General features: G+C 37.1%; 1 protein-coding gene across 1 annotated transcript in view; it reads left to right on the top strand.

The window, feature by feature from the left end:
• Positions 1 to 647: 647 nt before the first annotated feature.
• The window catches only part of LOC150105648 (zinc finger CCCH domain-containing protein 10-like), a 41,749-nt gene continuing 27,541 nt past the window's right edge, over positions 648 to 14,855 (top strand). Inside the window, exon 1 of the mRNA XM_090394288.1 lies at positions 648 to 760. The gene's annotated coding sequence lies outside the window, so the exon portion shown is untranslated. The remainder of the gene's footprint in view (positions 761 to 14,855) is intronic.

Raw genomic sequence — 14,855 nt, 5'->3', positions numbered from 1 at the left:
ATATTTTTATTCTCATGGCATATAAATTTGGGAGCCAATGGCTCGAAACACGAGTAATCTTGAAGGCATTGTTACTGTTGGGTATAGGAAATATCTCATTGAGAACCAAATATTATCCCAGTGAGTTTTGCAACTCTTTCTACCCTTGACATATGACTTTTTTTTTTTTTTTTTTAATATGAATTGCAATCACTGAATTCATTTGTCAGCCAACTGTTATCATCACTATAAATATTCTGCTGCACGACCTCCCTCACCAAATGTGTCTTAAGCACTGGGCGTTTCTTTTTACTACCATCTCCCCCCCCCCTTTTTTTTTAAACATAAGGCAATTTGTTTTGTTTTTATCAATTTTATTGCTACAGTACGATCTCGCGCACTACTGTTAATTCCAGGCAACTCATCAGCTCGATAGATATAACGACTGATTGTCTTATTTATTTATTATTTTTTAGTTACTCTCAGTAAAGTTTCAATATACAGTATATTTCATAATAACATTTAGCCTTAATTATTAAACGAAACATACCTAATAGATTATCTTTATGAGATTGAATTAGTTTTAAGAAATTTACAACACTTTTTCTTACAGCGGCAGGATATACAGTAAATGGTTCCTGTGTGTTTGAGTCCTTGTACTGACCGTGGAGCGATACAATAGCAAGACCGTTGACGTGTATCTGGTATTAGATTTATTTGAAAATATTTGCATATTTATATTTACATTCAGAAGAAAATACCAGGCTAAACCTAATCTTCTGTAAGTGGACTAATAATGTACTTATTATGACTCAATTAGAATTAGCAAAGATGCGTTTTAGTTGTATTTATACCATTGAAAAGATCTGTGGTTATGTATGTCGCTCGATAAGAATGGCCTTGCTATTGCGATGAATTTTGCTCAAAAGGTGATAATATAGGCAATCGTGAAGTCATTGTAAGCGGAAATATTAGATATTCTGATGACTGTTAGTTTGGGTAATATGGTATCTAAATTAGCATTTCTTTATTCTGAGACGTTCGTGTACCGAGGTTATTACCATGATTTCCATTACATCCTCCTTGCACAGTGTTTAAGAATTCAGTAATTCCTGTGACTACAGTTCATTATATAAAATATACATTAGAAAATTCCTTTGTTTTATTTTTAATGAAATTGAGTATATTTTGAAATTCATTTCAGAATGATATAAACTCTATCGAATCCAGATTTGAGATTCCGGATTAGATCAGATTACGTGTAAATTACTTTTGCAGTTAAATCATGGTAAGGATGTTATATGGCTGTAAATGATTAAATGTAATCATATAATTTTAGTTTGAGTAAATCTTCGGAATCTCTAATTATAATTTGGAGGTAAGCAGATACCAAATATTGAAAGGCGTTATAACATTCAGTAGGTTAATTTAGCATATATTGCTCAAAAATCAGTTGGCTGAGATTTTCATGGGTCATTGTATTAACTGCAGATCATTAAAAAAAAAAAAAACGTATTCCATACAGTGAATCAAGCAGCAAAAAAATTATCTATTTGAATACTTTACCAAATAGTTTTTTTTTTCTTCTATAAACATTTAACTAGGAGAAGGAGATTATTGTAATAAAGATAAGACTTCCCACATTCTGTAGCATTTTAGGATAAAATTTGTGTTAGGCAAGATAAAGGATAGATATAATAAATTTAGTTTAATCCTTTATCGAAGTTTGAGCAAACAAAGTTTGCACCTGAGAGTATCTTCAGGACTGGGGTAAGGTGGTACAACACCGGGAAACTCATTGCAAAGCTGGAGCAAGCTAACATCACTCCTATCTCAGTATCTCCCATAATGCAAAACACATCTCCTTGCAGATATGTCTAATGTTATGCATTAAGGGAAGGGCCACTACCCAGACTAGCTTTAACCTTTATTGAGGTCTCTTCAGTGGGAGCCAGGCCCAAGTGGAGATACCAGGCAGAAGCATTAGCAAGGTCATCTCTAATTATAGGAGTTGCCAAACGGTGTGCCACCTTTTTAATAAATTACTCTGGATTTAGAGAAAGATGTTGAAAGTATATTTTTCACTTGGTTAAACTATAATAAATTTAGTTTAATCCTTTTATCCAAGTGTGAGCAAACAAAGTTTGCGCCTGAAAGTATCTTCAGGACTGGGGTAAAGTGGTACAACACCGGGAAACTTGTTGTAAAGGTGGAGCAAGCTAACATCACTCCTATCTCAGTATCTCCCATAATGCAAAACACATCTCCTTGCGGATGTGTCTAATGTTATGCATTAAGCGAAGAGCCACTACCCAGACTAGTTTGGAGGTAAAAGGTGGCACACCGTTTGACAACTCCTATAGGTAGAGATGACCTTGCTCATGCTTCTTCCTGGTATCTCCACTTGGGCCTGGCTCCCACTGAAGAGACCTAAATAAAGGTCGAAACTAGTGTTGGTAGTGGCCCTTCCCTTAATGCATAACATTAGACATATCTGCAAGGAGATGTGTTTTGCATTTGCATTATGGAAGATACTGAGATAGGAGTAATGTTAGCTTGCTCCACCTTTGCAATGAGTTGTCCGGTGGTGTACCACTTTACCCCAGTCCTGAAGATACTTTCAGGTGCAAACTTTGTTTGCTCACACTTGGATAAAGGATTAAACTAAATTTATTATAGTCTAACCAAGTGAAAAATAAACTTTCAATAAAGGATAGATTGTCTCTGTTTTATAGAAAAGAGCTTAGTGTCTTGCTAGATTCACACACAGAAGTTAAAATTTTCATTCATTAACATTGAAATTTAAAATTTTCATGAAAAAAAAAAGTTTCCATGTTTCCCTAGTTTAGTGAACTTTCACACCTTGATTTCACTTGTAGCTGCAATAATTAATCATGATTTATAGGTCTTTTCAGACATACACATATTTTTGTCATATAGAATATTTTTTCCTTTTTCTCTGCTATGGATTCATGGTTTGAATCACACTCTTCAAATCAAATTTATGATTTAGGTTATTGAAAAGTCACATATTCCTTAGATTTACCATGAATATTGTACAGTAATACTTTTGAGATGAAAATATAAATTTTAGAAATGAAATCATGATGCTATCCTTGGATTTCTGTTTTGGCATGAAATGCAGTTAGTGAGAAACTGAAGTTGAGCAGCATGGATTGCTGTTGAAGTACTAAGAATATTTTCTGTGCATAAAAAAATATAAATACAGAGTTGAAATAAAAAAGATGCTGTAACTTATTAACTATGTATGAGTTTTCTCAGAACAGCCTCCAAATGCAGAATGTGAAACTGACATTTACTGAAAGGAACTTGGTCGTGTCTGAAGGAATGAAAGGGATGTTGTCGTACTTTACAGTTTAAAGAGTGACAAATGTTTATACAGATAATAAATTATGGCATGTTATTAATCATACATTATGGCTCAAAGTCCGTAAATTATCTTTCCTAGTTCATCAAATTTTAGGTGCACTTTGCAATAGTGCATAGTCAGCATTAAGTGCATCTGTTTAGTTTCATTTTGTCTTGTTCTTCTTACAGGACATGTTGCAGGAGGCCACTATGCAGCACTATGCGAGATAGAATGTTACAAAAGATCCTACACTCCAGTAACTTGCAAATCAAAAACCACTTGTCCTACAAATGTCACATGATTGTCATTACTGAAAGGGAGATATGAGTCATGTGACACTGCACCATGGAGATAAGAAAACAATATCAAGCTTTAAAAAAATATCTACGAAATGCAAAATGCACACTAACAAAAACAATCTAATATTTTTTTAACAAAACAGACAACAATAACAACAAACAAAATATAAGGATAATAACACATGCCCCTGCACATACACAGGAATAAATATCACTGATAAAATATAAAGAAACAACTAATGTAGCCAATATTTGTTTATTCTGTGAAAGGTAAAATGTTAGAAGAATGCAAAGTGGAAACAAAAACACATACAGCCAAAGGAAACGGAGCACATCCAAGTGAAGAAATACTCTCAAGAATAATTCCAACACAAATATTCAGAGAAAGAAGATAAAGCAAATACTGTCATTAGAAAATATTTGCTAATGCCATCAACAGTAGTAACAACACTGACAAGTGCAAGAAAAACACAATTTACAGAATGACATAACAGTGTTGAGTTACTCATAAAGAAAAGTTTTTCAATATAATAAGTTTAGTTTAATCCTTTATCCAAGTGTGAGCAAACAAAGTTTGCGCCTGAAAGTATCTTCAGGACTGGGGTAAAAAAAAAGTTTTTCAAGCTGTTATTTGCAATTTATTACAAGACGTTACAACAGAAAAATAAAATTACAAACAAAATAAACAGTAAACATAATAAAATAAAGAGAAACATAGATAAAAAAGAAAATAAATAAATAAAATAACTACAAATATTGTTACTAAGAACCAAAAATATACTGACACATGCCCCCAAAAGCAAACCCTCCATTAAAATGCAATGAAATCAACAACTGAAATGTTATTCATGTTTATGAATTCAAAAACATGAACTATGTGAGATAGAATGTTACAAAAGATCCTACACTCCAGTAACTTGCAAATCAAAAACCACTTGGCCTACAAATGTCACATGATTGTCATTACTGGAAGGGAGATATGAGTCATGTGACACTGCACCATGGAGATAAGAAAACAATATCAAGCTTTAAAAAAATATGTATGCAATGCAAAATGCACACTAACAAAAACAGTCTAATATTTTTTTAGCAAAACAGACAACAATAACAACAAACAAAATATAAGGATAATATCTTTCAATAAAGGATAGATTGTCTCTGTTTTATAGAAAAGAGCTTAGTGTCTTGCTAGATTCACACACAAAAGTTAAAATTTTCAGTCATTAACATTGAAATTTAAAATTTTCATGAAAAAAAAAAGTTTCCATGTTTCCCTAGTTTAGTGAACTTTCACACCTTGATTTCACTTGTAGCTGCAATAATTAATCATGATTTATAAGTCTTTTCAGACACACATATATTTTTGTCACATAGAATATTTTTTCCTTTTTCTCTGCCATGGATTCATGGTTTGAATCACACTCTTCAAATCAAATTTATGCTAGAGAGCCAACAGCAAAAATGTTGGTGCCAAGCACCAACATATGCTGCCAAACATTTGTGTCCTGCAGCTCTTGAAAACTAACTTGACCTTTTAAAGTCAGTAAAAACCAACAAAACACTACCCATGTGGAAACAACCGCAAATGAAAATCCAATACTAGAAAAAATACTTGTGCCACAAACCATAGTCAATTACTAAACACTTTTAAAAACATGCCACTCAATAATAGTACAGTTATCTTAAAAATTAATAAACTAAAATTGCCAATCACAGAAAATCCGAGACACCTTAAGAAATATAAACAAAAAAGCAGTATATCTACCACTCCTTTAAAAAACAAAAAAACAGTTAAAATAAACATACCACCACCACCACTACAAATAAAAACATGTAGAAAAATTATAACAAACCTATTTGCAGAAAGACCATTACCAAAACCTCTGAAAAAAATAAATACCATCACTGCCTTCATGAAAAAAAAAAAAAATTAATGAAATACCTTGCACAACATGTGGCAGGCAAGAAATTAAATGTATGAGGAATGAACTGAGGCAAATTACAGATTTTAATGGAAATGTGAGGAAGAATGGGACGCAAGATTTGAAAGAAATATTGAATGATTTCAGAGTGGCAGTGTATAGAGATTCAATTATAAGAAGTGTGATGAATGAAAAGGTGCACAAGGTCTGTTTTCTGGGAGGAAGAATGAGCAGGATGGTTGAAGCATTGGGTAAGAAGAAGAGTAAACATTCATGCCAAGAAAAGAGTTGGCATGAATGATCTGACTGGAAACAAGAAGAATGCAAGGAGAGATGTCATGAGTCTGTTAAGGAGAGTGAAAGATAACAGTGTGGTAGATAGTCAGTGTTGCCCAGGTATGATAATGATGAGTTGAGAAGACGAGTAAAGATTTTGAATGGAATTCTAGCAGAGCTGTGTGAGGAGAAAGGAGTTAATTTTGTGGATGTGTGGGATGAGTTTGAGGGGCAGATAGAGCTGTATTAAGAGAGATGGGCTACATTTGAATGGATTTGGTAAGTCAGAAAACAGTTTCTTACCAAAATGGATTTGGTAAGAAACTGTTGGTGCAAGAGAGAGAGAATGACTGAAGTGAATGTAATACCTGAGGAAGCAAGAGGTGTGAAAGAGCAGGAAAGTATAGTAGGCAAGTTTGTAAATGGAGAGGTGAGTGGTACGAGTGGAGAGAATAAGACAGAAGGAACACACAGAGTGGACAGGGGGACGCTGCGTGAAAAGTGTAGATGATGGGTTCAGGAATTGATGTGTGAGTGCACAAGAAAGGATTGAGAGTCGATGTGGGGGTGTAATATCAGTGATGATAGACAGGAATGGATATGGGAGAGTAGAGTCATGTCTGAGAAGTGGGGGTTAGTGGGACTTGTTTTAGAAAGAAACAGAATTGAGCTAGTGTGCATGTTTATAAATGCCAGAAGTATTCGAAATAAGGGGAATGAAATTGTTGCATTGATAGTTCATTCGCCCAAAAATTGTTGGTATGAGTGAGACATGGTTGAATGACGATGACAGGAATAGAGATGGAAGAATATGTAGTCTATGAAGACAAAGCAAAAAGGGAGGAGTGTTATTAATGATGGCACAGGAGTTTTGCCCATCTAAGGTGGAGATATACTGACATATACTGACAGTGGGTGTGAAGGGGAGGTGGACAGAATGAAATGTTTAGTTGCTATACATTTGGTAATGTGGAAGGCAGTGAGAAGGAAATGTTTTAACAAATTGGTCTGGCTAATAAAAGGGGTGTTCATAATGGGTGATTTCAATTATGGTAATATAGACTGGAACGAAGAGACAGCATCAGGAACCAAAGAAAATGAATTTCTTGAGTTTTTGAGGGATAACTACCTTAAGCAGTACATAACAGAGGCCACACATGGATCAAGGGTCTTGGATTTGATTATCCCACCAGAAGATATTGTTGTAAATGAAGTGTCATATCTTCCTCTGGTTGGTGAAAGTGATCATGAAGTGATCACTTGGGTTGGTGGCCAGCCGTATCAGGACTTTTGTGAGAAAGAGTTATATGTGGAACTATAAGGCATGTGATTATGGAAAACTCAGGTGGTAGCTTGCAGCGATATCATGGAAATGAGGAATTGCATGGGAAGGAAATCAATGCTGCTTGGTCTCTACCCAGGAATTATCTGGCAGAGGTAATGACTGAATGTATTCCAAAGGTTAGGAGATTAAAAGTAGGTGTAAAATGGATGACTGAAGTGGTAAAGTATGCAATCTGGAAGAAAAAGGCATTGTGGAGGCAGCACAAGATGAGTAGAGATAATCAGTTACATGAGGAGTACAAAGAGCAAGCAAGGAAGGGTAGCAAAAGTGTAGTATGAGCAGCAGTTAGCAAATGACACTAAAAGAAACCCTAGGGAGCTTTTTTGATATGTGGCCAGATGGGAAGATGATGTTGGTCAGTGATAATGGGAGAATGATAAGCACTGAGGAGGATAAAATAGAGGTGTTAAATGAGCAGTTCATTCAAGTATTCCATCCTTGTGATTGGAGCATAATGCAGAACTTAGAGAATTGGAAATGGGGGAGGAACCACTGATGGTGAGTGATCAGGAGGTGTATAAGGAATTGAGTAAACGAGGTCATCAAGACCATGGGACTTGATGGTATATTACCACGTGACTTGAGGGAATGTTTCAGGTAGTTAACAGCTTTCATATACATTTTTAACATGAGTCTCTTAGATTAGCTCAGGTCCCAAAGGAATGGAAAGATGGCAAAATTGTTCTGCTTCATAAAGGAGGTGATAAGACTTAGGTTTTGAATTATAGGCCAATCTGCTTGTCTGGAGTTGTGGTCATTGTGTTGGAGAAGCTAATGAGGACAAGAATTCAGAACTGGGTGGACAGCAGTAGAATTCTCTTTAATGGACAGCATGGGTTTGCTAAAGGAAAATCATGTTTTACCAATCTGCTTGCTTATTTATAATGAGGTGACAAATACATTGGACAAGAGGGATGCATATACAGCAGTATATTTAGATTTTGCAAAGACTTTTGATTGATTGCCACATGACAAACTAGTAGTTAAATTGGAACAGATGGGATTGGATAGTAGATTAGTATGTTGGATTGGAGATTGTCTGTCTGATAGGTATCAACAGGTTGTGTATTGGAGAAGTGATATCCCAACATCTCGTCATTCTTTTAAAAACCTGGCAATCATATCTGTGCACAGTAATCCATATGTGACCTGATCAAAGTCTTGTACAATGGAATCAAAACATCCTTCTACATATCAGTGTTCTCTGCTAGTGGCATGCCCCAGGAGTCTGTTTTGGGGACATTGTTATTTGATTTGTATGTAAATGACATTGGAAAGGGCTTAAATGGTGATATACAGTTATTTGCAGATGATGCAAAGTTGGGGAGAGTTATCAGAAGTAGAGCAGATGTAGCTTTGCAAGTGGACCCAAATAGACTGTCTGAATGGGCGAGTGTATTTGGATGTCAGTTCAATGTTATAAAGTGTAAGGTTTTAACATTTGGGAAGCGAAAATGGGATAAGGAGTATAAGATTAGTGGGGATATTTTGGAGGAGATCAAGAATTTGAGAATTGAGGTGGATAGAGACGTGAAATTTCATGGACATTTTGCTGAAATTGTGAGGATGACAGTAGATTATGGAAATGATGCAGAGAACACTGATGTGTAGAAGTAAGGATGTTTTGATTCCATTGTACAAGACTTTGATCAGGCCACATATGGATTACTGTGCACAGATATGATCGCCAGGTTTTCAAAAGAATGATGAGATGTTGGAGAGAGTCCAGAGACAATTTACTAAGTTGGTATCTGGAATGTGGAATATGAGGACAGATTGTGAGAATGCAAATTACAGAGCCTGATGGATAGAAGGAAGAGGGGAGACATGATTGAGACATAAATTAGTAAGGGTAATTACCAGATTGGTATGGATGAGAGTTTTCATAGAATATCTGGAGATGGGGAAGCATGAGAGGTACAAAGTTGAGGTACAATGAGCTGTGCATGTGAGAGTGGGATCTCCTCCATGGAGTCAAGATCTCTCTTCTGGCGATAATATTATTATTATTAATTTTTATGGCTATTTTTGTTTAGGAGTATCCCTTTTTTTTATAATGTCATTGGCTTTTTACTCAGTTCTTCAGACATTACTAATGCTTTAAAAACAGATACATGAAGAATATATGGGAAGAATAATTTGAGGAGAACCTGAGGACTCCCACTCCTAATCTTGTTCCATCATATTCCATCCTCCTTTCCCAAAAAATTTTCTATTTTTCTCCTTCTTCCCAAAGAATTCTCAGTCCACCCTTAAAAGCTGGGTTTTAAATTTCGCATACCTCTTATCTCACCTGCAATTCTCCCCCATTTCTTCATCTCCACATTTCCATCCCTCCCTCCTTCCTCCTTTCAGTCATACTTCAGCAGTAGTACAAATGTATATCACCACATGAACCCAGCCATGCTTAGTGAAAACTTGACATGCCGGTCCCAAGCCCGGATAAATGGGGAGGGTTGAGCGCAGGGCTAGCAACCCAGTCTCAAAAAAAATCTTTGCTATGCAAACTGAACCTTCCAAAATGTGATACCGGACGAAGAAAATAGAACATGAACTGCCATGAACACGAGGCACCTCTGGGGAAGCAGAGGTGTGGAAGAAAGTGACAGACACCTTACCAAAAGACAAGCTTAGACTGGGATGTTGGAATGTTAGAACCATGTTCGAAACTGGGAAGATATACCAAGTCTCGAGAGTTCTAGAAAAATACAGACTAGAAATAATGGGATTAAGCGAAACTAGATGGATAGGAACTGGAAAAATCAAATTAAACTCGGGTCACTACTTAATCTACTCTGGGAACCAAAATACGAATGACCACATAAAGGGAGTTGCACTAATGATGACAAAGAAAGCTCATGGTGCACTAAGAATGATACTGGGAATATATTGGCCAAAACAAATATCAAACGAAGAATTATGGCAGAGAACAAACCAGAAACCCTGTTGCAACAGATACGTGAAAGGAAATGAGATGGTTGGGGCATGTGTTGAGGAAAGAAGATAAAATAATAGTAAAACAGGCTCTAGATTGGAACCCACAGGGTAAAAGAAGACAAGGAAGGCCAAGAGAAACATGGAAGAGAACAATACTGAAAGATATAACAAATATTAATAAAAACTGGAACCAAATAAAAGCAGAAGCAAAAAACAGAGTCCGGTGGAAAATGGTGGTGGAAGACCTATGCTCTCAGGTGGAGTGAAGAAGATTAAGTAAGTATATCACCATATGCTGGATGCCACTGAATAAGAAGGCAACCAGGAACATCCTACAAAGGTATATCCAAAGTTATTCTTCCCATATATTCATGTATCTGTCTTTAAAATGTTAGTAATGCCCTAAAAAATTGAGTAAAAAACCAATGACATTATAAATAAAGATACTCCTAAACAAAATTGGGTAAAAATAGCCATAAAAATTAATATTTATTTAGAGGAGTAACAGAAATTTTTCCAGAAATAATACTTATTATTATTACATTGGTTGTTGATTTTCCTTAAGTTCAAATTGATCGTTTAATTTGAGCATGATGTTTATTTATTAATGTATCAGACAGCATATTATGAATGTCGGATGCTCCGTGGTTTGAAAAAGCACACAATAATCCTGTCTCTTGAGCAGGAAATCCATGTTATTTTACTTTAGCCCACTCACATCCCTAATCACATCACATCTCAGCCACGAAAAGCTGTAAAGTTTTTTGTGGCTGAAATGGTATTAATGGAAGTTTCAGGATGGGTTTATAAATATTGAGTAAAATTGCATGAGTTTCAAGTTAAAAAATGAAATTGCTTTTTTTTGATCAGTAGGCCAGTTAGATATGTAGTAAATATTTGTTTGTTGGCTCATCATACTCATGAATGAAACCCACCCTTTTTTTATGATTCTCTTGTATCATTCTCGTACTTGTTAATTTATTTTTAGTATAACTGGAATGAAGGCCAATGCAATTATCATTCATTCCTACAAAAAGTAAATACATAAAATAAAAATAACTCTGGCTTCTGTTTTTAGTTGTCAAATATCACAGAATTCTAAATTCAGTTATACGAGGTGGTATCAAAAAGTTTCGAGACTAGCTCTGTTTACGAGAAATTACTTTATTCATCTACGTTTACACACTATCACCTTCAAAATAGTCCCCTTGCATGTCAATTCAGCGCTCCCAGCGTTTTTGCCACTTCTGGAATGTGTCCTGGAAGTCTTCTTTTCAAAGCATGTCGAGCACCTTCTGCGATTCGCGCTGGATCTCCGCAATGGTATCAAAACGGTTGGAGCTGGATCTTCATCTTCGGGAAGAGGGTGAAGTCTGCAAGAGTCAAATCTGGTGAATAGGGTGGGTGCGGAAGTGAGATCATGTTGTTTCTGGCGAGAAACTCGCGTGTGAGGAGAGCTCGGTAACAGGTGCATTGTCGTCATGGAGCATTCAGTTTTTCACGTGCCACAGATCTGGTCGCTTTCGCCGAATGTCCTCCCTCAGATGCCTTAAAACCTGGCAGCAGAACTCGCTATTGACGGTCTGGTCCATGAGGATGAATTCTCGATGCACAATGTCGCGAATGTCGAAAAATGTGATGGGCATGCACTTGGTCGTGCTGCAGACCTCCCTCGTCTTTTTCAGTCGTGGAGATGATGGACTCTTCCACTGCGAAGACTGTTGCTTCATCTCAGGGTCGTGCCCGTACACCCAAGTTTTGTTACCGGTGATGATCCTCGACATGAAGGATGGGTCATCCACGGCACGCTGACGGAGTTCTTGGCAGACTTCCGCACGATGTTCCTTCTGCTCCTGGGTCAGCAGCCTGGTGACGAACTTGGCAGCAACATGGCGTATGTTCAAATCACACGTGAGGATTGCCTGGACTGTTCAGTATGACACACCGACAATGGCAGCAATGTTGTGGAGTTTCTCCGACGATCCTCATGCACAAGTTACAGAATGGTTTCGACATTTTGGGGGATTGAGCTCATCGAAGGTCTTCCTGATCTCTCTTTGTCTTCCAGCGATGTTCTTCCGCTCTTGAAGCACGCATGCCACTCAAAACACCTCGAACGACTCATTGCAGCATCGCCGTAAACTTGCCGAATTATGTCAAATGTCTCTGTGGCAGATTTGCCCAGTTTCATGCAGAATTTCACATTTGCTCTTTGTTCTAACTTGCTGTCTATGATGAAATCGCAGATGTGATAATGCAGGTGGTCAGAATAGCATCAGTTGCACAGCTCCCAATGTACACAGGACAATGTCTTTTGGCACACTGACTTATGAAGGTAGGTGCTCCCTGTGACTGTGCATGCAGCCTTGTGCTGCCATCTGTTGGCGTGTTACAAACCTAGTCTCGAAACGTTTTGATACCACCTCGTATATACATAATCGTGCAAGTTGAAAAGCTCTAAAACAAGATTTTGCACACTGGAATTTCATTAGTACCGATCATTCAAGAATTAAAGCAATTTAATTCAGAATACTAAGATATAATATCAAAGCAGTTGGATTGTAGCAAAATTTTTGCACGTGCCTAGTAATGAAATATTTCTATATCCAATGATTGAAAATGCCTTAAACTGAAGGCAACTTAGTTTATCCTAAATGCTACCAAAGTTTGTCATGTTTTTTTCTTTCTACTTCTAAGTCACTGTAGCTTAGTTGATGTTATCAACAATTCCCTTTGGTTGGAAAGACCTGGGCCTCTTGTCTAGGATGGCAGGTATCATTATAAGGCCTTTTTTCAACCGAAGGTGAGTGAGAGGAGCCTCATAGATTGAGATGAGTTTACTTTTTTGCAGGATGGGGAAAAAAAAAAAATTGGTTGGAGGATACATGTATTAACACAAACTTAATATACTGACTTGATAGTCTCAGCTACAGTTTCAAATAGTCCATCTCAACCAAATAAAGGTGAATTGAGAACCTATCTTCAATAATACCTGAATCATCAAACAAGGTCGCATGCTCTTCTGGGTACACATTTATCTCTAGCCTTTCTTAAACATCACATCAATATCTTGTTCAGCTTTCAGTAAACTTGGTGTTTGTTTTGTACTTGTCCACTTGCTTATTTCATGCAAATTCAAACAATCTCGGAATACCTTTTTCATATTTGGCAAGGGGGGGGGGGTATGTACCAACAAAATCTTCCTAAAAATTCTTGATGGCGTGCATAAGAAGACGTCTTTGTTCTCTTTCTGTTATATAGATTTTCTACATCTGTTGTCTCATAAGTGGTTTGTGAGGGCCTTGTGTCTCTTCTGTATGCATTCATGGAGGTGCACTGAACTAGTATCTGTCATTCCTCCATGCTGCTGAGCATGTAACAGTGCAAACTACAGCAGTTCAGTATCTCTTTCCACAGCAACTACAAACTCTTTGTAGCCGATCTAACCCGCATCACCTACCATATCCAGGGAATTTTATTATTGTTATGGGCAACTCCAAGGAGTTCTTAAACTCATCGAGGGAGGCCCTAAATGTCATATCAAACTATCCAACATTTGTGCAGTATCATCATACTTTTGCTTTGAACTAATTCACAATCATGACACCATTCCACACATTTACCACTCTCCAAGCAAAAGACCTACTTCTAACACCCTTGCTAACTACACTCTTACTTAGCTACGATGGATGGGCCCTAGTTCTCGCCACCATATCTGTTCTGAAAAATTTACTCTGAATTAATCTTGTAAAAACCCTTTAGTAATTTGTATGCCTCAATCATATCACCCCTTTTCCACCCATCAACCAGTTCTTGTAACCCACCAATCTTCAAACTGTTCTCATAAGGTTCATTCCATAGACCTGCTACTATCTTGGTCACTAACCTCTGGATCCTCTCCACCTCCTCATCACCAAGAAATCCTGGTGCCCAGATCTGAGCACAGTAGTCAAGATGGGGTCTTATCAAGACTCATAAAGAGGAAGGAACAGTAACCTGCTCGTCTCTGCTCATCAAAGTTTTCTTCAGTAACCAAGTGATCTGACCACTTAGTTACTCACCTTGACCTCACCACTTCACGTAAAACTCGAGCTGGTATACCATCCAATACCACAGCTGTATTCACATTAAGGTTCTGTAATATGCTATGCACCTCTATTTCATTTACCTCAGTTCCTCTATAAGCCTTTGGGTCTTGTAGCTGCAATATCACCACCTTGGCAAAGTGTTCACTTGGTAATTCTACTATTTTGACTAATTCAGTTACCTGCCTACCATCAGCATTCATTAAAATTATTCTGCCATATACATTTTTTCTTTTACTTGCAGAATTGAAAGAACTGCTTGGGATTCTCTTTATCCTGCATTGCTAACTTCCTGTCATAATGTACTTTTGCATTTTTTACCATACTAGTTACCCTTCTGGCCTGTGCCTTGTACTGTTCATGTGCCTGCAGGTCACCTTTCTCCTTAAGTACCTTCCACGATTGTTACTTTTTTTGCAGCTCTAGCTTGATGATGCTATTCATCCATTCAATTCCCATTTGATTTATTCTCCTGACTGTAAGTAGGCAGTCTGCCATTACCTCCCTCAAACATTCCTTTACCAGGTCCCATGCACTATCAACATCCAGCCCTTGCAGTTTTACATGCCATGGCACCAATCCAAGCAATCTCCTAAGCTTGTCATAATTACCAGCACCATAATTCCATATATACCCCATCTT

The sequence above is a fragment of the Typopeltis vanoorti genome, chromosome 6 (assembly GCF_054136105.1).
Source record: "Typopeltis vanoorti isolate ZY-2024b chromosome 6, IOZ_Tvanoo_1.0, whole genome shotgun sequence".
Taxonomy (NCBI): Eukaryota; Metazoa; Arthropoda; class Arachnida; order Uropygi; family Thelyphonidae; genus Typopeltis; species Typopeltis vanoorti.
The sequence above is the reverse complement of the archived record's forward strand: the minus strand, read 5'-3'. Positions and strand labels throughout refer to the sequence as shown.